General features: G+C 38.8%; 1 protein-coding gene and 1 pseudogene across 3 annotated transcripts in view; one reads left to right on the top strand and one right to left on the bottom strand.

The window, feature by feature from the left end:
- Fstl5 (follistatin like 5) overlaps positions 1 to 25,520 on the bottom strand; it is a 462,806-nt gene that overhangs the window by 237,516 nt on the left and 199,770 nt on the right. The gene's annotated exons all lie outside the window — the stretch shown is intronic.
- Positions 3,316 to 3,420, top strand: LOC123453977 (annotated as a pseudogene).

A 25,520-nucleotide genomic window follows, 5' to 3' on the forward strand; every position in this document is an offset into this window, starting at 1 on the left:
ACAAACATTGTGAAAAGAAGGAAATAATGGATTCTTTGTTCTTGAAATTGATGGCTACCTGTTCTCCACACGTGCAGAGTTCTGAGGAACAAATACCTATACTCCTACAGTCTAAGCTTTTCTCCAGACAGTCAATGTACAGGCACTGTGTGTAGGTGATATTCACATGAAAATCATATAGTAAGCATGCTCATGTTTGCCCAGCCTAGAAGATGAGGGTGCACAGTGTGACTGACGTGTGCTCGAGAGATGGGCTGAACTGTTCAACCTCCGCACTTCCCATCTGGCCCTTTTATTAAAATCCTTCTCTGCCTATTCAAAATTACTTGTGTTGGCTTGTAGCTGGCTTGTTGGAGCCCTAAAAGTTTTTTTGGGTGTCTCAGGATCAAATGTTCATCTGAGAAAAATTATAAACAGAATTTATCTAAACAACCTATCTTTGTTCTTATTTCCCTTGCTGGCTCTAAGGTATGCATCATGGAACACAAGTTGAGTGTTCTAGGGAATCTTCTTCTTCAAAACTACTACCTCTAGAAGTATGAAAACATACCTAGATTTGTCTGAAAAGGTGGCTCCTACAGAAAAGTGCTTGCTTCCCAAGGGTGAGGATATGAATTCAGGCCTCAGTTCTCATGTAAAATGAAGGTTCTTATTATGAAGGACTGAAACCTCAGAGCTAGGGAAGACAGAACCCCTGGAGCTCACTGGCTAGCTACGCAAGCCAAGTTAGTGATCTCTAGGTTTGACAAGAGACCCTGTTCCAAACACAATGTAGTGTGGGGTGGGGTGGGGCGCATGGAGCAATTGCTTTCTCATCGCTAAGGCTAGCACCCCACCAAAAGCAGCTGATGGTGGGGGAAAAGCTGTCGTCCAGGCTTACGGTGTGGAGACACGATGGAGAAGGCATGGATGGCAGCAGACTCACCAGAATGGAGAGCCACCAGAGTGAGCCAGCTGTGAACACCCAGTAGACTGGGCAAATACTCAAGGCCAGAACCCTGTGCGTGCCAGGCCAGTATAAGTACTAACAGAGCTACATCTCTAGCTCAGAAATGTTTTTAAGTAATTAATTCTGCAAGTGTATATGTGGGGTGTGTGCCTTCATGTGTGTGGGTGCACACATCTGTGTAGATGTTCAAGCATGTGTGTGCACGTGCATACGGAGGCCAGAGGTCAATGAAGGCTGTTCGACACAATTGCTGCCTGTGGTGGCTTGAACTTGAAATGTCGCCTAACTTCAAATGCCTGTGATTAAGCTTCGTACTTTGTCCCCACCTGGCGGAGCCTTTGGGAGGTATAGCTCCACTGAAGGTTACCTGGCTGGCATTCATGAGGTCTGGCTTTGATGCCCAGCACCACATAAGTTGAAAGTGGTCAGGCACTTCTGTAATTCCAGCCTTCTGAAACTGGAGATAGAAAAAGTAGGACTCAGTCTAAAATGATTAAGGCAAATAGAAGGTACTAACTGATCTTAGTATCCAGTTTCATTAGTACAGTGCAACCTGGTTAATGTGTGAGGGACTCATGGGAATGGACCAACATAAAGTTACTATTATCAAGTAATCAGATGTAGACTATGAAAAAGACTAGTTACTATAAACCAAGTTTTATAAGCAGGATATTGTTGACCATATCATGGGAAACAAGAATGATTTTATCTAACATTTGCTGACAAATCAGTGAAAAAGATTTTGTTTCTCCTTTCACTGATGCTTTATTCATTTGGAGTTGCAGACCATGATTAGTTATGTGACTGTGATGTCCTACAAATAAAAAATGTCCACGCAATGTCTAGCCGGGCGTGGTGGTGCACTCCTTTAATCCCAGCACTCGGGAGGCAGAGGTGGGAGGATCACTGTGAGTTCAAGGCCACCCTGGAGCTACAGAGTGAGTTCCAGGTCAGCCTGAACCGGAGTGAGACCCTACCTCGAAAAACCAAAAAAAAAAAAAAAAAATGTCCATGCTATTATGCATTATTCTATAACCACAAGGATATTCATCTTGAATTCAACAAGGGGAATGAGGTGGATATGGACCAACTTAGTATTTATTTGATACTTTATAAATTTGATAACTATCCTAATGTGTGCCAAAGGTTTCTTTATCACTCATTCTCTTCCCAATCCACAGGCTGTTTATTCAGCTGCCCAAATGAATTAAATCAGTATAAACATTCAACTGAAATTATTAAAAAGTTATTTCCTAACTAGGAATCATTTTATGTTGTGCCTGATTGCCTAAAATCCACAAATTTCAACCTTCTAAGGGTAGATGCATGTAGCACATGATCTAGCACTTTCCTTAATTGTTTATTTGCATATGTCATCTCAGCAGTTACTGGGTTTCAACATGTTATTGTATTTTTGTGTAATTATCTCAAATGGTATTTACTTACCAGTAGTCTAATTAATGTATTAGTTTAAGTAATAGATAACAAGTAAAGAAAATTTCTCCAACCCCATCAGAAATTTACAAGAAGCAGAAGTTGTCAAAGGTGGATAGTTTACTTCAAGCAATATTTAAAGGAATACATTATAACCTAAACAAGGAAGTAGATTTGGTATGAATCCATGTGGGATAGATAGCTGTGAATTACTAGTTTGCACGTGACTCTTCTGGTATGTAACACTAAGAGGCAGATGAGCTCTCATTATGAGCTCGGATTCCTGGCAAGTAAATTGAGGCAATGACATATTGTGAGAAGACCATTCACCTCCACCCAGTGTCAAATCTTTGCATTCATGTAGTTTAGAACCTATCGGAAGTTTTACATATTTAAACTTTAACATTCACTGCATTTAAATCCTTTTTTTTTTTTCCTGAGGTAGCGTTTCATTCTTGCCCATGTTGACCTGGAATCCACTCTATAGTCTCAGGATAGCCGCAAACTCTTGGCAGTTCTCCTATCTCTGCCTCCCAAGTGGTGGGATTAAAGGCATGCACCACCACACCCAGCTTAAATACATTTGTTTTTAATTTTTTTTGTTTTCTTTTTATTTATTTATTTGAGAGTGACAGAGAGTAAAAGAGGCAGAGGGGGGCGGAGAATGGGGACGCCAGGGCTTCCAGCTACTGCAAACGAACTCCAGACACGTGCGCCCCTTTGTGCATCTGGCTACCGTGGGTCCTGAGGAATCGAGCCTTGAACCGGGGTCCTTAGGCTTCACAGGCAAGTGCTTAATCACTAAGCCATCTCTCCAGCCCTTGAATGCATTTTTGCTGATGAATTTTTCTTACATACATGAATGTTAGAATGAAAACTTTTACACATCTAACAAATCACAATATCAAATGGCTAATTAAAAAAATATTATAATCGCTTCTCGGCCTTTTGGCTAAGATCAAGTGTAATATCTGTTCTTATGAGCTTAAAAAGTAATATATATCAGCAATGATTAATTGTATGGTCTCTAAACTATTCCAAGAAATACTGTAAATCATCTGAGTAGGGAACTGGGAAGATGGCTGAGTACTTAAAGACACGTATTTGAAAAGCCTGCCAAGCTGGGATTCAATCCTAAGCCAAGCAGGATGTGGAAAAGTGACACAAGCAATGAGAGTTCATCCACAGGACGAGGGGCCTGGTATGCCCATGCAGCCCCCAACCCTCCACACAAAAATAAATAAGAAACCATTTTTAATGAATTTATTTTATTTTTTATTTATTTATTTGAGAGCAACAGACACAGAGAGAAAGACAGATAGAGGGAGAGAGAGAATGGGCGCGCCAGGGCTTCCAGCCTCTGCAAATGAACTCCAGACGCGTGCGCCCCCTTGTGCATCTGGCTAACGTGGGACCTGGGGAACCGAGCCTCGAACCGGGGTCCTTAGGCTTCACAGGCAAGCGCTTAACCGCTAAGCCATCTCTCCAGCCCAGAAACCATTTTTAAATACTTGTAAATATGCCTGAGTGCCCAGGTAATGAGACAGGACATCACTATGACAGCTCATCAGTAGAGGCAACAGACCCAAAATACCCTGTGAGCTGAACTGAAACTCCAAGCATTAAACACACAGAAATATTGAATACCATCAAAGATTTAGATCACAAGAATGAAGACCAAGATATTTCATGTGCATTATTGGTATAATACATGATGATTAGTTTTAAACTACTTCATAAATATGATACATATGCACAGAGAGACCAATAGAGAGAAAAATTCCAATTTTTAAAATAGCCACAGAGGCCAATTTTAACCAGCTCGCATTTTGGTCAACAGCCATTATGCAGGATGCTGTGTGGAGGCAATGACAGCCTCAAAGTGTGCCATTACCTGGGCTTTTTGGTAATGGTCCAGAATTGGGGGACCATGTCTTTGGCGCTCAGGTCGCAATGTTTTGTAGGTGCCAATCATGTTGGATCAGAGCTATTTGGAAATGTATTTTTTCCAAGGAAAAAGGGAAATCTGACAGTTAGCAGAGCTTCTTCAGGAACATGAGAGGAAGAAAGACAGAGGATAGAGGAGGCAATCCCCGGCAGACTGTGAGTATTTTTCTTTTGATGACACTTTCAGAGAGGACATTAATGAAACACTTACGGCAAGATAGATAGGTAGATAGATAGATATAGATTAGATATAGATATAGATAGATATAGATATAGATATAGATATAGATATAGATATAGATATAGATATAGACACACACACACACACACACACACACACATATATATATATATATATATGAGCTATTACAGGTTGAGAAAGTGTAAAACACTTTAAATTAGTAATTAAAGGTGCAGAATATTAAAATTTTCCACTCTGTTGGTAGAAGCTAAAAGAAAAGACTTACCAATAGACCCAGTAATCCCCTTACTGAGCATTTACCCTAAAAGCCCCACATGTCAGTTCAGAGAGATTTGCTCAACCATGTTTATAGCTTCTCAACTGATAATAGTTAAGAGCTGGAATCAACCCACATGCCCATCATTGGACAAATGGATAACCAAGATGTGGTATATCTACATGATGGAATTCTACACAGCAGTAAGGAAAAATGACACAATGAAATTTGAAGAAAAATTATTGAACCTGGAACAGATATTCTCAGTGAACTCACCCAATCACAGAAAGATAATCATCACATGGTCTCACTCATCTGTGACTCCTAACCTGAACCTGCCTGAGATGCTGACATACCTAATAAGCATCTGAAAGACTAGACAATAAGGAGGGTGGGGGAAGAGGGGAGGGTAAAGGTGGGGACACAAAACTGGACCCAAATGGTAATGGCACCATAAAATTCTACATCCTAAAAGAAAGTCTAAATGGTTGAACCTTCATCAGGTCCTTAGAGGGAACACCTGAATCACAGGGCCTTGGAGAGGATATGATGAAGACTGACCTTAAGCTTCTCCTGTTTCTCTCTCTCTCTCTCTCTCTTTCTCTCCATCTTCTCCTTTTCTCTTTTATATTACCTATCTTTTTCTTCCTTCTTTTTATTGGTTCTGGCCTTTAACTCCCAGTACCAGCATGTGGTTAACATCCACAATGAGCTGTTGATCAGAGAGACCTACAAGGTTTCCCAAAAGAAGAAAGATTTCTGTCAGAGTACTTGATGACCCACCAAAGGTTAATGGTAAGACCCTACTGCTGAAGACACCATATGCTGTTGGTAGGAACATGGAGTGACCTAGCTGGAACCTGGAAGAAGATCAGTTCCCAGAGAGTTAGCTCATCTAGTGCCAGAAGGTGCTATATGACCAATTGGGGGAAAATGACCAACATCTATCTGTTCAAGCAACTCGTGGCCTAAGCTACTCAGCAGCAAACAACCTGATGTGATGCTCTCACAAGTGCAATAGTAGCAGACAGCCATGGTGGGTAACCAACTGTTCTTGATTTGGCTAGTGAATCCACTCAGTGGAACAGAACCCAGAGCCCACTCTCCATTATCAAGCTCCCACCAACCATGGGCTACAAGAGGGTCTACACCTAATAAATTCTCTCTAAAATAATAATGGTTATCCCGTTTATCTGGTGCTGAGTTCACTCTCATTTGGAGAATTTGCTTCTGTTTTTCAGATGGACACAAATCCTGAAGAAAGAATCAGCCCATGGCACCTTAGCAGGGCCCCAGCTAAAACGAAGAGTAATTGGGGAAATGAGCAAGAGTGCGGCTTTCTTGGTGAACCTGGTATCAGCACAAAGGTGAAGGAGATAGACACAGAGAACACTCAACTCCTACCCAACCAGAGATCCAGAGACACAGAGGCCCCCAAGACTTCATCACTGAAGTAGACCTAAGTCGAACCCAACATGGCTCAGGGAAATTTGCAGAAGAGGGGGCAGAAAGATTGTTAGAGCCACACGTTGGGTCATCATGCACAGAGACATTGCCTCTTACCCATAACTGATGGCTAACCCCACAATGCATGACACACATTCCCCAATGAGGAGGGTCCTTGAGTAAGGGAGAGGACAGGGAGGAAGCTAATGATGGTACCAACATGGCTGTGGACACACTGTGAACATAACTTAATACAAAAAAGGAAAGAGAATTAAGTAATTTATTTTCAAGGTTATGGGTAAATAGGAATTATTACTCCTGAATAATAGCAAATAAAACACTTGGCAAGCTATTTTTTTCAAGTTCAAACTCAACACAAATCACATTAGAATGAATGTATAAAATTGACCATGGTAGTGCATAATACAACTTTATACTGATCTTTTCATCATTTGTCTTACTTTGTTTCTTATAAATGCAAATAATTTTTAGTGTTATTTTGAGCCATCAAATAACAAAGGCCTTGTAGTGGGAAGGGGACAAGAATCCATTTGGCAACTGTGCCAAGAGGAACCTTAGCAGCAGGTGATTACAATAAAACCACCTTGTTGTTCTATAGTTAACATCTGTGCTTTTTAAATGGTAACATAAATGAACATAATGGTTCTAGCTTGGGATTCACAATTCACCAGCTGCCTCTATGTAAGTAGATGGAGTGCATGTCCACACCACATGGCCCAAATCTCAGATACATCTTGCCACTTTCCCTTACATGGTTGAGTGTATCAATGGCAATGAACGAAAACATTTGCTCAAGTTTGTTATTAAGTAAGGAAAAATACTTAAGTTTATAATAATAAAAGACTAAAATCTTTTGAGAGTATAAGGACTACAAAACCATGACCTCATATATTTTCAGAAACATCATTTTGGAGAGATTTTATAAAATACAGAAATGTAAATAATTGGTGAAAGAAAGGACAAGCATCTATGGGTTTGAGGGCTGATGAAATAACATTGATATGTTTGGGTAAGAATAATCCCACAGACTCATGATAAGGACAACATGACTGTGAAGAGTTTAGGGGCTTTAATAATTTTGTAGTTAAACTAAATTATAAAATGAATGACTAGGATTAACTCAATTTATTTGAAAATGCAGGGGTGGAAGTGATGGGATAAAATATATTTACTAACTTCTATTTGACTCCAATAATTCTGTGTGTATATTTTTGGAGCATAATTATTTTCAATTACATAAGGACTCTTAATAGCAATAAGTTTTCTTTGATGTTTCTTTTAAAATCTCAGCTTTATATGGTCCTCCAGAAGATTAAATGAGAATTTAATGTCATGGTCCAGTGTCAAGAATATTTTTTTTTTACTTTGTTTTAGTCATTCAAATACTGAATCCATGGTCTAAGTGATTTTTATTTAAATTTAAATTCAAATTGCTTTTCTGTGCCACATATTCAATATTATATATCTGTTAGAACCAGTAAGCACCATTCTCATGCACGTGATGGTCAGAGGACAACCTTTGAGTCTGTTATCATTGTACCTCTTCAGTTAAGCCAGGCTTTCTCTGGATCTACTTCTGCTAATCAACTTTTTGTCACTTCTAAGAGAATCTGGGACGTTTTCCTGCCTCTGCCTTCCATGCCGTCCTCAGCCTGTTGGGATTACAGAGGCCACAGGTTTCGGATTTTAAACTGGGGGTCTGAGTATACAAGTTGGACGCTCAGGCATGAATGGTGTCTTATCCAGTGAGCCATCTCCCCAGCCAACTTTCCATCTTGAAGGCAGAGCTGTCCAAAATATAATGAGAAAGGGTGCTTGTACTGCACCCAATAGGCTCATTCTAGGCCTTACGTGGGGCTTTACCAAGCAAGCTGCTATGTTTGCCTCTCTAACTTCAAAGATCTTCTATGTAGTTGCTTTGTATAAATACAAAGAATAAGCTAGGAGCCTGAAGTGGCCTTTTGAAAATGAAATTGAGTAGGATTAATTATTCTCTCACGTTTTTTATTAAGTTATAATGTTCCAAAATGAAACAGGAGTACTTCACATTTCCACATTTTGTCTTTTTATACTTGGTCATTTCACTACTGCATGTGCCACTTAATAATTAGTGTCTACTTAATTTCATATCTGTCATCAAATTTCAACCCTATTTCTAGTTAATGTTACTTAAATGGTTGCATGTTCCTTTAAAAAGTTCATACGTCCCTAAAATCTTAAAAAAAAAAAAAAAACTATTTAACTTCTTTAACAAAATGTTGTACTGTCAAAAACAACCCATGGTTAGTGATCTTTAACAAATCCCAAGTAGATTTTTTAAAAAATATTTCACTTTTTTATTTTTATTTATTTACTTCACAGAGAAAGAGGGAGAGAGAGAATGGGCACATCGGGGCCTTCAGCCACTGTAAATGAACTCCAGACACATAAGCACCCTTGTGCATCTGGTTAACATGGGTCCTGGAGAATTGAACCTGGGTCATTTGGCTTTGCAGGAAAATGCCTTGACCACTAAGCCATCCCTCTAGCCCCCAAATAGATTTTTAAAAAATATTTTATTTTTATTTATTTGACAAAAAAAGAGGAGAGAGAAAGAAAGAGAATGGGTGCACCAGGGCCCCCAGCCACTGCAAATGAACTCTAGATGTGTGCACCCCCTTGTACATCTGGCTTATGTGAGTCCTGGGGAATCAAACCTGGTCCTTTGGCTTTGCAGCAAATGCCTTATCCACTAAGCCATCCATCCAGCCCCCAAGTAGGTTTTTAATATTATCTATTTTCCATTGAACAGTTACAAGGAGTCTTTAAAATTTTTTTCTATTAATTTGATTGTGTTTGCTGTACTATATTTTTGCTTTTTTTTACTTTTTGTACCATATTTTTTAATATTTTATTTTCATTTATTTATTAATCAGATAGAGAGAGAGAATTGGCATTCCATGGCCTCTAGCCACTACAAACAAACTCCGGACGCATGTGCCACCATGTGCATCTGGCTTACGTGGGTTCTGGAGAATCTTACCTGGGGCCTTAGCCTATGCAGGCAAGCACCTTAACCACCAAGCAATCTCTACAGCCCTTCTGTACTATATTTTAAAATATTCATTAGGACAAATGTTTTCTAATATTTTATTTATTTGAGAGACAGAAAGAACAGATAGTACAGCAAACACAATCAAGACAGCACATGTGAATTGAGCTTGTTCTGGCCTCTTTAAGGTCATGCATAAAGAATCCTTGCAGGGACCTGGAAAGATAGTTCAGCCTGCAAAGTTCTTGCTTCACAGGCAAGAGGACCTGGGTTCAGTCCCCAGAACCAAGTACTTATACAGGGCATGGTGGTACACCCATGCCATTGCATGCTGGGGAGCTGGAGAAAAGAGGCTTGTCAGCCTAGCAAACAAACTCCATATGCATGCGCCACCTTGTATATCTGGTTTACCTATGTCCTGGAGAATCAAACGTGGGTCCTTTGGCTTTGTAGGCAAATGCTGTTAACTGCTAAGCCATCTCTCCAGGCCATAGGACTAGTATTTTTATTTTAAGTTACTAAGCTCTTGTAACTAATTTTTGGCAATTAGGTAAAGTGTTATAAGAAGTATTATAAATTTATTTAACAAAATTTATTGTTTTTAGGTATGTCTTTTCTGCTTATGCCTTAGTCTTTTTTTGTTGTTTTCATGTTTTTGCTTTATTTTTTAATTTATTTATTTGAGAGCGACAGACAGAGGGAGAAAGATGCAGATGGAGAGAGAGAGAGAGAGAGAGAGAGAGAGAGAGAGAGAGAGAGAGAAGAGAGAGAATGGGCATGCCAGGGCCTCCAGCCACTGCAAATGAACTCCAGATGTGTGCGCCCCCTTGTGCATCTTGCTAACGTGGGTCCTGGGGAACCAAGCCTTGAATGGGGGCCCTTAGGCTTCACAGGCAAGTGGTTAACCACTGAGCCATCTCTCCAGCCCAAGCCTTGTTCTTTTCATTACTTGAACACTCACTGTTCCAGGAAAGAAAAGGCCTCTTAGTTTGTGTAGATACTCGCTTAGAGGACCAGACAATCTTGTTATTCAGGTAAACTCTGTTATTCTGCTTTGTTCCTTCAAAATATAGTCTTATCTTTGTTCTAATGATGTACCTGGAAAGGCCTTAAATTAAAGAACATCATTGAAAAGAAAGAAACCAAGACACGAAATAATAAACTCTGTTATGAGTTCAATCTTGATGCACTGTATCCTTTCTGATTTTAACTACCAACCATCTAATCATCAAATTTTCTATCTGAGAGTCCCATTTCCTGTACTTTAGTGCTATTAGCTATGATATTAATGTATTGCTCTCAATTATACTTGATTGCTAAATTACAGCCAAGTAAATGCATTATTTTTCTTTTGAGGATTCTTTGAATCAGGGCTGTTGGCAGACTACTTACGCCAAGCAATAGCATTTCTGTGGGAATGAGTATCTCAAAAAAGTGTTGGCTTTGCCTGTCTAGACTTCAGAATCCATAAGAGAAGCCTTTGCAAACCGCACAGTAGATTCTGCTTAGAGGACTGGTTTGTGGCTGCAAGTGACAGAGCCACGGTCATCACTCATTCACCAGGCACAGGAGGGTCGTCCTTCCGAAGATGGCAACATCACCACTGCTGAGGACACCAAAGGTACGATTTTGGGATCCACATGAAACTGTGGAAGAGATTCTTGAGAAACATGGGCAAGGTATTTAGGTTTTTCACTTGATGTATGATATATATCATATATATATACACATATGTATATATATATATATCAGTTTACACTGAACTGGCTTATAAGTTAGTCATATTTTTGCAGAATGGGAAGTATGTGTGTGTATTGATCAAAGAAAAAGAAATTTTTGCTTCATAATGTCATTGTTAGAAGATTAATATTTAAGTTATTTTTGGCAACTAGGTAAAATCTTATAAGAACTATTTAAAAATTATATATTTCCAAACTGTCATATCTATCCAAACTAAGAATTTTACTCTATATTTACTGTTATAAAAATCCCTTGAGCTTGGGTGTGGTGGTGCATGCCTTTAATTCCAGCACTCAGGAGGCAGAGGTAGGAGGATCTCCATGAGTCCTGAGATTACATAGTGAATTCCAGGTCACCTTGACTAGAGTGAGATCTTACCTCGAAAAAAAGAAATCCTTTGAGGATAATGGTCAAAATGTAAGGGAGACATGTGGAGCATGTCTATAATGTCTATAAGGACATTGAAGGAGTGAATGTAGTTTATTTGCTATCACTTATGTACGATACCTAGATTAAGCATCTGTACACTACAGTGATCCTTTCAAATGGTACAGAGTGACAGAGACTGAGCAGACACACTCAATTTCTTCACAGATTTCTCAGGTGGGTCTGAGATGGTTGACCAACCAGGATCCATCCCACAATCACTTTGTTCACATTGCCGCACACTTATTCATTTACCTACTTATGTTTATTTGGCAGAGCTGAAATTTGAACCCGGACCCTTATGAAAGCCAGAAAAGAACGCTACAATTGAGCTGTACCACCTCTTTTTACTTGTAAAATCTATAGTATCTGGCAGGTTTTATTGCCAATTAAAAAAATAAAATAAAAATGAAGCACTGAGAGTTGGGGTACACACCTAAGTGAAAAGGTGAGTCACAGCTGAGTGGGGGATTCAAATCACCACGTTCTCTCCAGAACCACAAAACAACGTACAGTTCAGCGCTTTCTGTCCACTGTGAGTGTGCGCACACAGTGACGACAAATACGGCACGTTTTGATAAATGCAAATAAACATTTAAAGTGTATATCGACATGAGTTGTGTTTAGTGTGAAAGAGGTGTTTGACTTTTCTCTTGAATATAAATGGTATTTGAATGTCCTATTTACTACATTACACTTTGCTGTTATTTCAAATAACCTGTAGGGACTATTTGCCAATATTATAGATGATTATCTTTAAATGATATAATATTTAAAACTGTGACAAGCCAACATTTCTCAAGATAGTTATATTACGTTTATGTTAGTCAAATCATATTTTTCAGAAGTGTTAAAATCAGAGATTTTAAAAACTCAAAATATAATCTAAAGTTACTTAGTCTTAGAGATAAAATGATGTATGAGTAATTGAGAGAATTGCAAAGCTTTTTTGTTGACTGTTTCCAATGCATAACCTACTGCTGTTAAGACTTTTCATAGAATAAACAGACATACTAACATGTCAGGAGAAAGCGCCTATCACCAACTCTGTTTCTCAGGTTAGGAAGCAGTGCGGGGCAGTTAAGCAACTCTGTCAAGGTCACACAGACACTGAAGTGTCAGAGCTATGACCAAGGAAGGTGACCGTGGCTCAGAGCTCATCCCCCATGTGGTGTGCTAAGTCTTCTGGCCAGCTCACCTCTGGGTGGGACCATTGGCAGTCCTTTTCCAGAGAGCACCATGTGGGGCACTTGTGCGGGCTGCAATTTTGTACATGTGCACGTGGGTGAGGGAAGGGTGGGTGTGTATGCATGACACTTTCTTCCTCTAAGCAGAATTCTGTTTATTCTTCTTTGTTTTTAAGACAGTCTCACTCTATTACTAATGCTACTGTGGAACTCACTGCATAGCCCAGGGTGGCTTTGAATTCCTGTCTCAGCCTCCTGAGTGCCAGGATCACAAGTGAACACCACCATGCAGATTCTAGTAGGATTCAAGTAAAGAACAAAACAGCTCGTGTGTTTTCTTTAGCATTTGTTAGTATAGCTTTTATTTTTAATTTGAACGTAATACTGAAATAATTTTCTCTTTCCAAAAAAAGACCTGAGAACTATTAGAACATAAAATTTTTCTTACTACATTAAGAAAAGGAAATTGTGTGTAGTGTGACAAAATTGCAGCAGCCTCAGTATGCCAAAATGACTTACATTTATCAAAAAGGTATCACTTTCTACGAATATTCCATAAAATTATAGTATGTATAATTGTGCTTGTCATGAATCAAATAGCTACCATTGAAAGAATCATCAGCATTGTATGTTTCAGTATCCCAATTTATTGATTACTATAGTTCTGACGTAGGAGATACAGGGCTCATACTTTTGAAATTATATTTTCACTGCTTACGTCTTTTATCATTGTTGTAAACCAGGGTTCTTTTAAATGCTTGTGTAACAGGAACTTCAGACACAAAGCAGAATTATTTCATCAGCACTTTTTAAAAGGCTTAGATGTATAGTGCTTAATGAATCCTCAAGGTTTACCATGCTAGCCTGCATTAGAACATGTCAAGAAGTTCACATGATACACGCTACATCTGCACACCGCCCAGGGTTACTCTTACAAAAAGGGCCACGCCGTCGCCGTGCTGGACCCGGTGTGCAGCTGCGTCTTCTACTTGGAAAGCAACCGATTCTGGGGGAGGGAAGGGAGTATGCATAAGCCAGAGGCTAGTGCTTAAACTGTTGAAAACCAATTCGCATCAAACTCCCAAGATTCCTCAAGTATAAACAGTTTCATGTCCCACCCTGTTGACTCAGAGTGGCTATTTAACACGTGATGAATTTTGGGAGTTGTGAGGTGAAAACTGACATGGGGACAGGGGAAGGAATTAGGAAAATGGGGAAGAAAGGTAATTTTATTTTCTTCTTTAATAAATATAGATGGCTCAATTTAATGCCGTAAAATACTAATAGAGGGGATAGACAGAGGGGTCAATGGTTAAGGTGCTTGACTGCAAAGCCTGATGACCCAGGTTCAATTCCCCAGTCTCCCTGTAAAGCCACATGCACAAAGTGGCACATACATCTGGAGTTCCTTTGCAGCAGCTAGAGGCCCTGGCATGCTCATTCTCTCTCTCTCTCTCTCTCTCTCTCTCTCTCTCTCTCTCTCTCTCTCTCTCTCTCTCCCCCCCCCTTACCAATAAAAAATACTAATGGAAATTAGATGGACATTTGCTGGTATTACTTTTAATTTTGGAATTTTTATTGGTACCATCACATTCCAAACTGGTCATATATCCATCAAGTTGTTCTCTCATGTCCCTGCTCCCCCACCCCCATTCCACCGCGATGACTCCTCAGTGGGGTTACAGGTAGCCACTGTGGGGTCACGAATGCACCAGTCAGCCCCTATGGGGAGGACAATGCCTCAGAGAACACCTTCTGACCTTGTGGTTCGAATATTCCTTCAGCTGCATCTTTTTTCCACAATATTCCCTGAGCCTCCTCTAATGCTGGGCTCTCAGCAGCCTGGTAAAATGTTATTATAACTTATAGGAACAAAGTCTTATAAGTACAGAACTAAACTCATGACAAGTAAGTACACCTTCAAGGCTATGAAGTATTAAGGTTTGCTGTGGATACTGACACTGTCGTTCTACTTGTACCGTTCACAGGTGTGAGGGCTTTTCACCGAACCATCACGTAGGTGTCAGCGCTGCTTCCTTTTGATCAGTGCTGCTGTAATAAACTATCATCAGCAAAAGAAAATCCTCCCGGTCTTAATTTGACAAGATCAAGGAAATCAAGCTTCGGTTATTAAGGTAAGCTTTTTGTCCCATTAAAACTCATTTGTGCCAGGCGTGACGGTACATGTCTTCAGTCCTAACACTGTGGAGACAGAAGAAGGAAGATGACCATGAGTTCAAGATCAGCCCGGCACTACAAAGTGAGATCCAGGTTAGCCTGGGTAGAGAGAGCTCCTACCCAAAAAATAAAACAAAAACAATGATCTGTTTAATATCACCAAGGCCATAAAGGAAAGATGACTTTTACATGATAGATGCGTGGTGATAATACAATACAATGCCTGGTGAAATGAGTATCACAGAAGCTCTAATTATTGGTGTGCTTCGTGACACAAGCTCTTAGTTTCAACACTGCCACATATTACAGCACTGGTTTCACACACATCACTTAAAAGCACCTATAGTTTGAGGAAAGAGTCCATGTGCTTTCAGGCGATTTTAGTCAGAAATAGTAGGAGTCACTACTTATGCAGATGAATAATAGTGTGCTTTAGAATTAGAACCTTGAATGGAGATTGCAACTTTAAAACGGAAGAAAAACTATGATGATTGGAAAATCACTGCGTGCTATTATGGATTTTGAGCATATCATCCCCATTAATTGTCATATTAACACTTCCATTTGATAAAACAAGATAGGGAAAAAAACATAACTCAGATGAAGTTTGTGCACACACACGTTTGCACATGCATAAGAATGCTGCATGCACAATATGCAACACAGGGTGAGGATAAGCCAGGGATGCTCATCCTAATGGAAGACTCCCACGTCAGACCCAAAGGCCTCTGCAAGTCTGCCCAGCGTGAGGCAACAACCATGCATGGCAGAAAGGAACCACTGTGCAAGCCAGAGGGGGGCCTGGCTGCACATGTCACAAAGCAGCTACCCTCTCCTGTAATTCACCGAACTCCAAGAGTTAACCTAGGAGATGAAAGGTCCACCCTAGTGCCTCTGAGGAAGCCAAGCAGCAGTGTGTATGAATCCCCAGAGGTGTGTGAATATGAATTTGGAGGCTTGGACCAAGTTTATAAATATTCCAAGGACCAAAGTGACTTAAGCAAAACCTGGTCGACTGTAAAAGTGATTATTCCTGGGCCCTACACATGACAGAGCAAAGCTTAAACCCTTGAACTCTACTCATAAACCAAGCTGATGCCAGAGAGGCAGAATTTGGAAGATGACCATCCAGACACCGAAGTTTTATTTTTTTTTTCCTCTCAAATGAAATACACTGAAAAAAAAGAACCAGTGTATTTATTTTAAAACATTACAAAATATAAACATACGTGTGAGTTTCTTGCTGTGGGCTGTTTGAACAGCACCATTGTTAACCTGCCTGGAGCAGACGGTGTGTGCTGAGTCTGTTTGGTCCCCAGCCATGAAGACACAACCACAGGGTTGGCATCGGGGAGGCTGAATGACTCTGCGCATCAGAGCCAACAGCAAGCTGTCGCGATGAGACAAAAGACGTATGCACGTGGCGGGCGCATAACTACATGCACAGGCATGCACATGTATGCGTATGCTATCGGTTTGCGTAGTTTGTAACACTGTTCACTATTAAGTAGAAAGTTGTGTGGGTGCATCATATGTTAGTACCATCACTTCCCTCCTCCCTGCCGTGCGATTGCTGGCATTCTCCCTAGGTGTGCAGGTTTTGAGATGGGAAAGCAGCGGTCAGTCATTGTGGTGGAAGGGGGGGTGGGCAATGTCTCTGGATAGTCCTCCAACTCTGGGGCTCTTACATTCTTTCTTTCTTACATTTTTTTTCTAATTTTACTTCCATACTTACATGTGTATGTGTGTGTGGATATTTACACAGGTAAACAAGTTAATAAATAAAAAGAAAAACCAGAGTCACCAGGAAGTCAAAGAAGGATAACCAGTGTGATGAGTAAGAGGGAAGGAAGGAAAGAATGAATGCAGAAACCAGGCTGCGTTACAGAAATGAGCACGTCAGAGATCGGAGGGCGTGTGGTGTAGCTGAGCACCCGAGGCTCTGAGGCCTGATTGTGCTTGGCCTGAGAACAGAAAGAAGACAGGTCATTTCCACCAATGCCAAGTCAGCTTGTGATGAAGGCCACGGTGGATCAGGGAGTCAGACACACCATCTGCAAGCCACTGCCTGGAGGTACGCAATCTCCTCAAACAGCAGGTGGTAAACCATTGACCGGATGTCCCGCAGGGCCTCTGTCATGCTCAGAACTCCTTTTGATGAAGGCATTCACATTGCAAAATTAGATGCGATGTGAAAAGGACTTGCCATAATCCAGGTAAGAAATGAAAGTGGCCTGGGCGTGGTGGCGCAGGCCTTTAATCCCAGCACTCGGGAGGCAGAGGTAGGAGGATCGCCATGAGTTCGAGACCACCCTGAGACTACAGAGTGATTTCCAGGTCAGCCTGAGCTAGAGTGAAACCCTACCTTGAAAAAGCAAAATAAATAAATAAATAAAAGAAAAAAAGAAATGAAAGTGCCTTGGAATAGGAGACAAAGTTCCAAATGATGAAAACTGATAGGATTCCCAGATAATGTATCTCAAAGGTGTTGGCTACAGGAACTCTGGGTGGATTGAATGGGGGTGGGGGTCAGATAAAGTGAAGCAAATGTTTGTAAATTGAGCTGAACACATCTGTGAAAATATGCTTAAGACCACTTAGAATTATTTTTTCTAGTGTCTCCAAAAGACAATTATTAACAACTTCATTAGTCTATCCCTAATTCTTTTATATCATGTTAACTGCTACCCAGTGTTCGGTATTCAGTGTGAATACATAATTACAAGTTTTGTATAATGTTCCTCTTCAAGACAGCATGGGTATATTTCAGTATATTTTTATTTTACTTTTTTTTTATTTTTACTTTAATTTTAATTACTCAGTGCTTAAAAGTTTAAAGTCTATTTCTCAATTTTGAAAACCCTATAAAGGCCAAATTGTGTCAGTGCTACAACCTACTGTAACCTTTCAAGTGTGATGAACATGGCTTCAGTCCAGGCCCATGGGGCTAAGGCTCTAGTTCACTTCCCACTGACTTCCCTTGATATCTCAAGAGCCTCTCTGTTGCCTCGTGATGTATCTCTTTCAACACAGTCACTAATATCTTAAAGTCCCATTATGTAGCACACTTATGTGTCTTGAATTCACTGCCGAGGATGGCTGAACAGTAATGAAAAAAAAAAATCTCATAAACACTTTAATAAGTGGCTTTACAAATTTGGAACTTTCCTTCTTGATAGGGACAGTGTTTAGTAGACAATTTATGTGCCTGGTTAGGGCTCCTGTTTCCACCCTTCTCAGATAACTGCCTTTATGCTACCTCCTACTTCCTTAGCTAATGGCCTTGCTTACACTTCTCAGAACCTTCAGGCTATCAGAAATCAAACAACTTCCACAGGGTTCAATGTTATCTTTATTAATTGTAACATAGAAATAAATTGGAACTTCTACACTATCTGACATTCTATAACCCTTCTTATACTTAAAAACTGCTCATTTATAGGCTTCAGAGGTACTCCCTCAGCTTTCATCCTGGGTGTGATCCATCCATCATCTCCTTACTAGATGAGCTTTAGGGTATCACATTCTACTATTTACCTTCTTTATCCAAAACACTCCAGAAGTTTCCTTGAGCTTTATGAAACTTCTAATGTCTTCATTTTTTCACATAAAACTTTCTATAGCATAATGACATTTCTTGCCCTGAAATATGAACCCTGACTTCATACCATCTTTACTAATTCTAACATTTTGTATCTTTCACCATTTTTATATCCTTGCTCAATATTTGAAAACATGAGAAGTAAACATGAAGCAAGGGGTCAGCTATGGAAGCCTTAATGACTGGAAATGAAGCCTTGAACGAGCCAAACCTCACTCAGCAGTACCCGGCCTCCAGCCTAGTCAGGAGCGTGTTTTTATGCACTGCAGGTGGCATGTTGCCACATATGAGCTCAGGGCCCGGTGAAACATGCTCAGAGTGAGGGAAGGCGGGTGTCAAGGAAGACTTTCCTTATCAAACAGCAAATGAAGGGCTACTGAGTGAGAACAGTGTACTGACTGGAAGGAGATACGACAAGCAAGAAACCAGGCTGGTCATGATTTTAGAGATGTGAAGGCAAGCCTGGAGTTTACTCCAAGTATGGCTGCAGTACAAAGCTGGGGAGCTTGGTGTGAGATGAAGCAGAGCAGCAATGCAGACCAAAGAGCTGAGGTGTTAACAACGAAAATGCAGGGAAGCGATTACGGACTCAGAAGTAAGCTCTCAGTGCAGATCAGTTCCAACGCCCCAGGGTTGATCCCAAGCACCACAGAAAAAGAAAAAGAAAGAAATATCAAAGGAGTAGAGTCAGGCTTGAGTTTTTCTATCAGTCAACTTTGCTTCAGCAAGTAGAAAGTTTGCAAGTTATGTCTCCACCTTGTAGGGATGGAAATGTTGTTTAATCACTTTCCTACTTTTGTGAAATTACATTTCATCTGGTTAATTTCCAACAAAGGAAGAAAGTGTGTAACACTTCTTTTCTTCCTTTCTTTTTCTTTTTTTTTGAGGCAAGCCTAACAGATTGGCCTTTTTCGTTTGATTTTTGTTGTTGTTGTTGATGTTATAAAAGAGGGCAAGTGAGTGAGAGAGAAAGATAGCATGGTGCTCCAGGGTCTCCAGCCACTATAATCAATCTCCAGATGCATGGTCTCTTTAGTGTGCATGTACAAACTTGTGTGCTTGCATCACCTTGTGCATCTGGCTTATGTGGGATCTGGAGAGTTGAACATGGGTCTTTGGGCTTTACAGGCAAGCACTTTAACCACTAAGCCAACTCTTCAGCCCTGTTACACTTCATAAATATATATGTTTTAAGGTAAATATATATATATATATATATATATATATATATATATATATATATGTATGTATTTACCTTAATTTTTTCAGAATATGTCATGACATTATACTTTCATGGCCCAGAGTAGAATAAATATTGGATAAAATGTAGTTGAGTGCTCAGCCCTAAATTGGTCATCTCTATGACACCTTCAAGCTTAAAAACATTGCCGGAAAAGAGGTGAGGAAGAATATTAGAGCCAGAGGACTAGGAGGTGTGCTGTAGAGTGCTGTCTTCTGGACATGATGTGGATTTTGCACTCATGAATGAACAGTAGCTATGTTTGCTTGGTTGGTTTTTCCCAACAAGACTGAGCCCTCAGCATGCCATAACGGATGTGAGGGGAATTCATGAGGCCCCTCTATGAGGAAGTGTCAGTAGTTAATCTTGGCTTGGAAAGGGTAAGCTATTTGCTCCACTAGTCAGGTGCCTATGCTGTCGTAAATCCACACCCATGTGCTATGTGAGCAACCTTAACTAAACTCAGGAGGTTACAAGAAGAATACATGAAAGAATACATGAAATAGTTGGAAGGAAGAAGGGATTCAGGGGAGTGGGAGGATGATAAGAGACAAAAGACTGAATATAATCAAAACTTGTCACTTACACATAAGAGATGGTCAATAAATAAAAAGTACCAAAACAAATAAAAAGTAACCTCACCAAACATGTGTTACAAGTGTTGTTTGGTAATTGACACCCCTAGGTGTACTCCCATAACAAAACAAGTATCCATTTTGTAACCCAAGAGATTTTGTAAAGGTTTTCTATGTTTGTTGCTAAACTTGGACACGGACACACACACACAAATATGTATACACTCACACATAGCACAGTTTCACAAGAATATAATATCTAAGTCAATGCTACCAGAAAATATGCTTAAGTATCATTTCTACATCATCCTTCATTGTATTTTGTACAGTATTTTGTAAGTTTCTATGTTGATATTATTTGCCTCACTGATTCTGCTATAGAGTGTATCAGACCCTGTTTGGTCAGACTCTTAAATGCTAGTTTGGTTATATCACTTAAACTAGAAGAATCACTGTCAGAATGATATTTATTCAACTATGACACACACACAAATAAAAGCAGAAAGCTAGGCTTACAAAGGTGTCTCAGTGGTATAGAAATTATCTATTTTGAGGTAAACCCTGAGTTCTACCACCAATATCACCAGCAGGTTAGTTTTTGTTAAAACAAATGCAGATAACCTTTGCTTTGTGATAAATAAATAGTTGATGTTTTAATTCTTGTTAAAGACAAAGGTTTAGTGGGCAAACTTCAATTCATTTTAAGTTGTCTTGAAAGTAGCTTTCTGACTTTAATCCTCCAGTGATAAATGTACTATGATAATAGCTGCTGCTGGATAAAAATAAAATACATAAATACATAGAATAAACTTCTCACAGATAATCTGAGCAATACACGTGTCTGTTGCTAATAAATCATTTCTCCCTTTATGTGAATTTCATTCATTCCATCCCATTGAAAAATAACAACATCGTTAATCTTTCCTCATGTGGTAAAACTGACAGAGCATGCTCAAGAAAATTTTATTTCCATCTTTGGTAGAAACTATATTGTTGAGATAAAATAATAAATACTCAATAGCAGTGAATTCCTTATGCAATATCTTCCAATATGACAAATAAACTGTAGAAAATCATTTTAAATAACCCACCTAATTCTGTATAATGTATCACTGAAAATCTTATCAAATGTATTCTTATAATACAAGTCATAATGCTGTACAATGTATCACTGAAAGTCTCATCAAGTGTATTCTCTTCTAAATGTATTGTTATTTCACCTTTGATTTTAATAGAAAAAAATAAAATATAATGCACAAGGAAACAAATAATTGTGACATTTTTGAGTAAACAGGAAAGATACAATATCAATATTTTTTTTGAAAATTGGTAGTCTTGCCTAAGAAAAGCAGTTCCATGTTTTGTTTGGTAATGTTAACTTGCAAGGGCTGTCCATGTCATCACCAAAATCAGGTATTAGTGTTTTGTGTACAGGTGGCCATATCCAGTGTCACCAAAATCAGTCACTGTAAGACAGAGCTATACGCAACATCTCCAAAGTCAGTCACTATAAGAGAGAGCTATACCCAACTTCACCAAACTCAGTCACTATAAGAGAAAGCCATATCCAGTGTCACTAAAGTCAGTCACTATAAGAGAGAGCTCTACCCAACATCTCCAAAGTCAGTCACTATAAGAGAGAGCTATATCCAGTGTCACTAAAGTCAGTCACTATAAGAGAGAGCTATATCCAACATCACCAAAGCCAGTCACTATAACAGAGAGCTATAATTAACATCACCAAAGGCAACCACTCTAAGAGTGATCCATATCTAATGTCACTAAAGTCACTCTAAGAGAACAGGGAGATTATATAGAAACTAGACATAGTGTTTGTCTCTTCCCTCTTTTCTCAAAGAAGCTGGAGAATCCCTAGTATGATGTTGTTATTATCCAAACTATCTGAGAAATAAACATGATAAAGGCTATGGATTTGTAAAGAAAGTATGGGACATATATTTTCCATAGAAAATAAATTAATAAACTTAGATGTCAGTGACAGCATCACAACTTAATTGAATAGAATTTGCTGTCTGTCATATGCAGTACCATTTTAATGCATATTAAGCCCATTTTTACAGAAATTTCATTTTGTTTATAACAAATAATTTTCATTTATTTTAGCAGCATTTAAGCACTTATATTTCAATGAAAACAAAAATTATGCTTATAGATTCTATATTATGGATATAAAGGAAGAGAAATAAAAGGGCACTATGTTAGGAAATGGGTTGGTGGACATTCTTAGGTGCAAAAGAGAGATATAATGGGTTGTAAATGATACATTATAATGATAGGTAGGACTCTGAAAGGAGACACCTGGTGAAGCAAACTGCTTTTTACTCTATGTGGTTTAGTAGCCATATGGATCAGACTTCAAATTTTATACTTAGCTTGTCTTCTACACAGTGTGGCCATAAAGATCTCTCAGTCACCTTAAGCTGTGTGTTATCCTTATAGATATAGGGTAGTATCGCTAACCCTAGAAGTGTTGTGAGGATGAAATGACATGATAGAACCATAAGTACTTAGTCAATATCTGGGCACACAGATGAGATGGTTATTAAGAAACTATGCAATATACTATGGTCCACTATATTAACTAATGGATATTGGCTTGAGTTTTATACTATTTTAACATATATTTATATATACATATATATATCAAAATATCAAAACAAAGAATGTATGCAATAGGCTGGAGAGATTGCTCAGCACTTAGGCATTTGCCTGCAAAGTCAAAGGACCCAGGTTAGATTCTCCAGGACCCACGTAAGCCAGCTGAACAAGATGGCACATGACTCTGGAGTTCGTTTATAGCAGCTGAAGGACCTGGAGTGCCCATCCTGCTTCTCTCCTCCTCACTCTCTCAATAAATAAAATAAATTTTAAAAATCAGAAAAAGAGTGTATGCACAATGGCAGTCTTAATACATAGGGAAAGTTGGGGGTCTCCTGCAATACATTAGAGTGCAATTACTTAAGCTGTATTAAGGAGAGGAGATTGAAGCCAGTATGACTTAGAGATTCCCAGCTGTAGAGATCCACAAAGGCACCAAAGGAAAACTGTGTTTGATGGAAGAAGGAAGAACTGTAAGAAGTAATATTAAGGAATAAATATAATCAAGAAACTAAAAGGTCTCTATAATGAAAACAGTATAATTCTGATAAAAGCGATTATAGGGAGTATACAAAAATAGCAAAATATGCCTGAATATGTATCAAATAAATTAATATTGCTTCAATTACTATACTACTCAAATTTATCTGTAGATTCAATATAATTCCCATCTGCATATCAGTAGCCTTATCCACAGAAATAAAAAATATCCTGAAGTACATGTGAAACCACAAAAAAAAAAAAACAGAACACCTGAAGTAAGTATTCTGAGAAGAAAAAAAGAAACGGAAAAAGGAAAATAACGCTAGGGATGCATAGTATCTGAGCTCAAGCTACACTACAGACCTCTAGTAACTAAAACATCATGGATCGCCATAAATAAAGAACCAATAAAACAATGAAATGTAATAGAAATTAGCCCCTCTTTGGCTGGAGAGATGGTTTAGCAGTTAAGTGCTTGCCTGTGAAGCCTAAGGACCCCAGTTCGAGGCTCAATTCCCCAGGACCCATGTAAGCCAGATGCACAAGATGGAGCATGCATTTGGAGTTTGTTTGCAGTGGCTAAAGGCCCTAGCACACCCATTCTCTTTATCTCTCTCTCCTTCTCTCAAATAAATAAAAATAAAAGAAATTGAAATATTAAACATGGAGGTAAGAAATTATTGTAAGAAAACAGGGTAGCCAAATTAATACATTGCTACAGGGAATAAAAGTTTGGGTGGACCCAACATTTGTTTAAAAATAGACAAAAAAGACCTCAATGGTACTGTGACTACCTAACATCCACCAAGCCCTGGTTCAATATGTATTACTGAAAAAAAAAATTAATATACCAAAACCAGGTATAGTGAAGAATTACTTCTCCTTTTTTAAAGTAGATTAACTATTCATCTAAACAATCTATAATGTATTTTCAATATAATTAGAAGAGAATAAATTCCCAGCACAGAGAATTGATGAGCAGTTGAAGAGAAGAAATACTTCCTGTCCTGATTTGATTATTGCACATTGCATTACTATGTTTGTATTGAATTATGAGGTAGCCCATGAAATGCACAAATATATTTCAAACATATATTAATGAAAATAATGAGATCAACTTTAATTGCACTTAATTTGAAACAGGAAAACACCTCAGAGGAGACCTAGTGCAAGGGGTGTTCCAGTCCATGTAACTACAGAGGATGACCTCACAAGCTGGCGTACTGAACCAAGCCTAAGAGGTATATGGAAGACAGGCAGATTTTCCTTGGACGACTCCTACTTATTGCAAGTGGATAAAGAAAGAAGTAGTAATAAATTACTCAGAGCTCAGAAAAGAACATCAAACATACAAAACAAGATCCATGAGCTCAAGAGGTAAGATGATTAAGAATTTAATAGTGCAAATATGGTAAACTGGATGGATTACAGTTTACCTATCATTTATATAAAATAAATTTTTATCTAAAGATTATAATAATCATATAAACTGGTGAGGAGATACAAAGTTAAGTAGACAGAATTATAGTCTAAATAACAACACTATGAAAGATAAAAAGCCAACAATGATTTGCATATAAAAGCACATGAAAGCACAGTCCATTTGCAAGGAATCTCATTAATATTTTCTCTGATTAATTGATAATATTGAAACCTCAGATTAACATGAGATCATATTTTATTATAATACATGTGGATGTCAGGACTTAAGAACTGGAGTCAATGAAACACTGTCTTGTAACTTTAGTGTCTATTTCTGTCATCTTTCAACAGTCACAACTCTGTTTCACTCTGAATCTCAAATGTAAAAAACAAAAAACAGACGGGCTTAACTTTGATAATCCCTCTTTAAGTGTCCCTGTGTTAGTGATATTTGTCACCTACAGACTGATAACGTGCATCTCTTCATGGTTTTCACCTAGATAACACATTGAGTGAATGCACATTAATTACAGCACCTAAAGGACATAGGCTTCCAACTTCTGCCTGACTTCTTATTAGTTCACACCATGAAAGAATTTCTTCCAACACAATGTATAGGTCAGCAAAGAGAGTGCAGGCAGAGAAATGGGGTATAGCAATCACTGATTAAAATTCTTTCAAACTGCTTAGAACTCTCGGGAACTATGCCAGCCACTGGGGTTCAGGTTCACTTGTAGCTCATATAGTAGCCAAAGGAAAACTG

This window comes from Jaculus jaculus, chromosome 12, assembly GCF_020740685.1.
Source record: "Jaculus jaculus isolate mJacJac1 chromosome 12, mJacJac1.mat.Y.cur, whole genome shotgun sequence".
NCBI lineage: Eukaryota > Metazoa > Chordata > Mammalia > Rodentia > Dipodidae > Jaculus > Jaculus jaculus.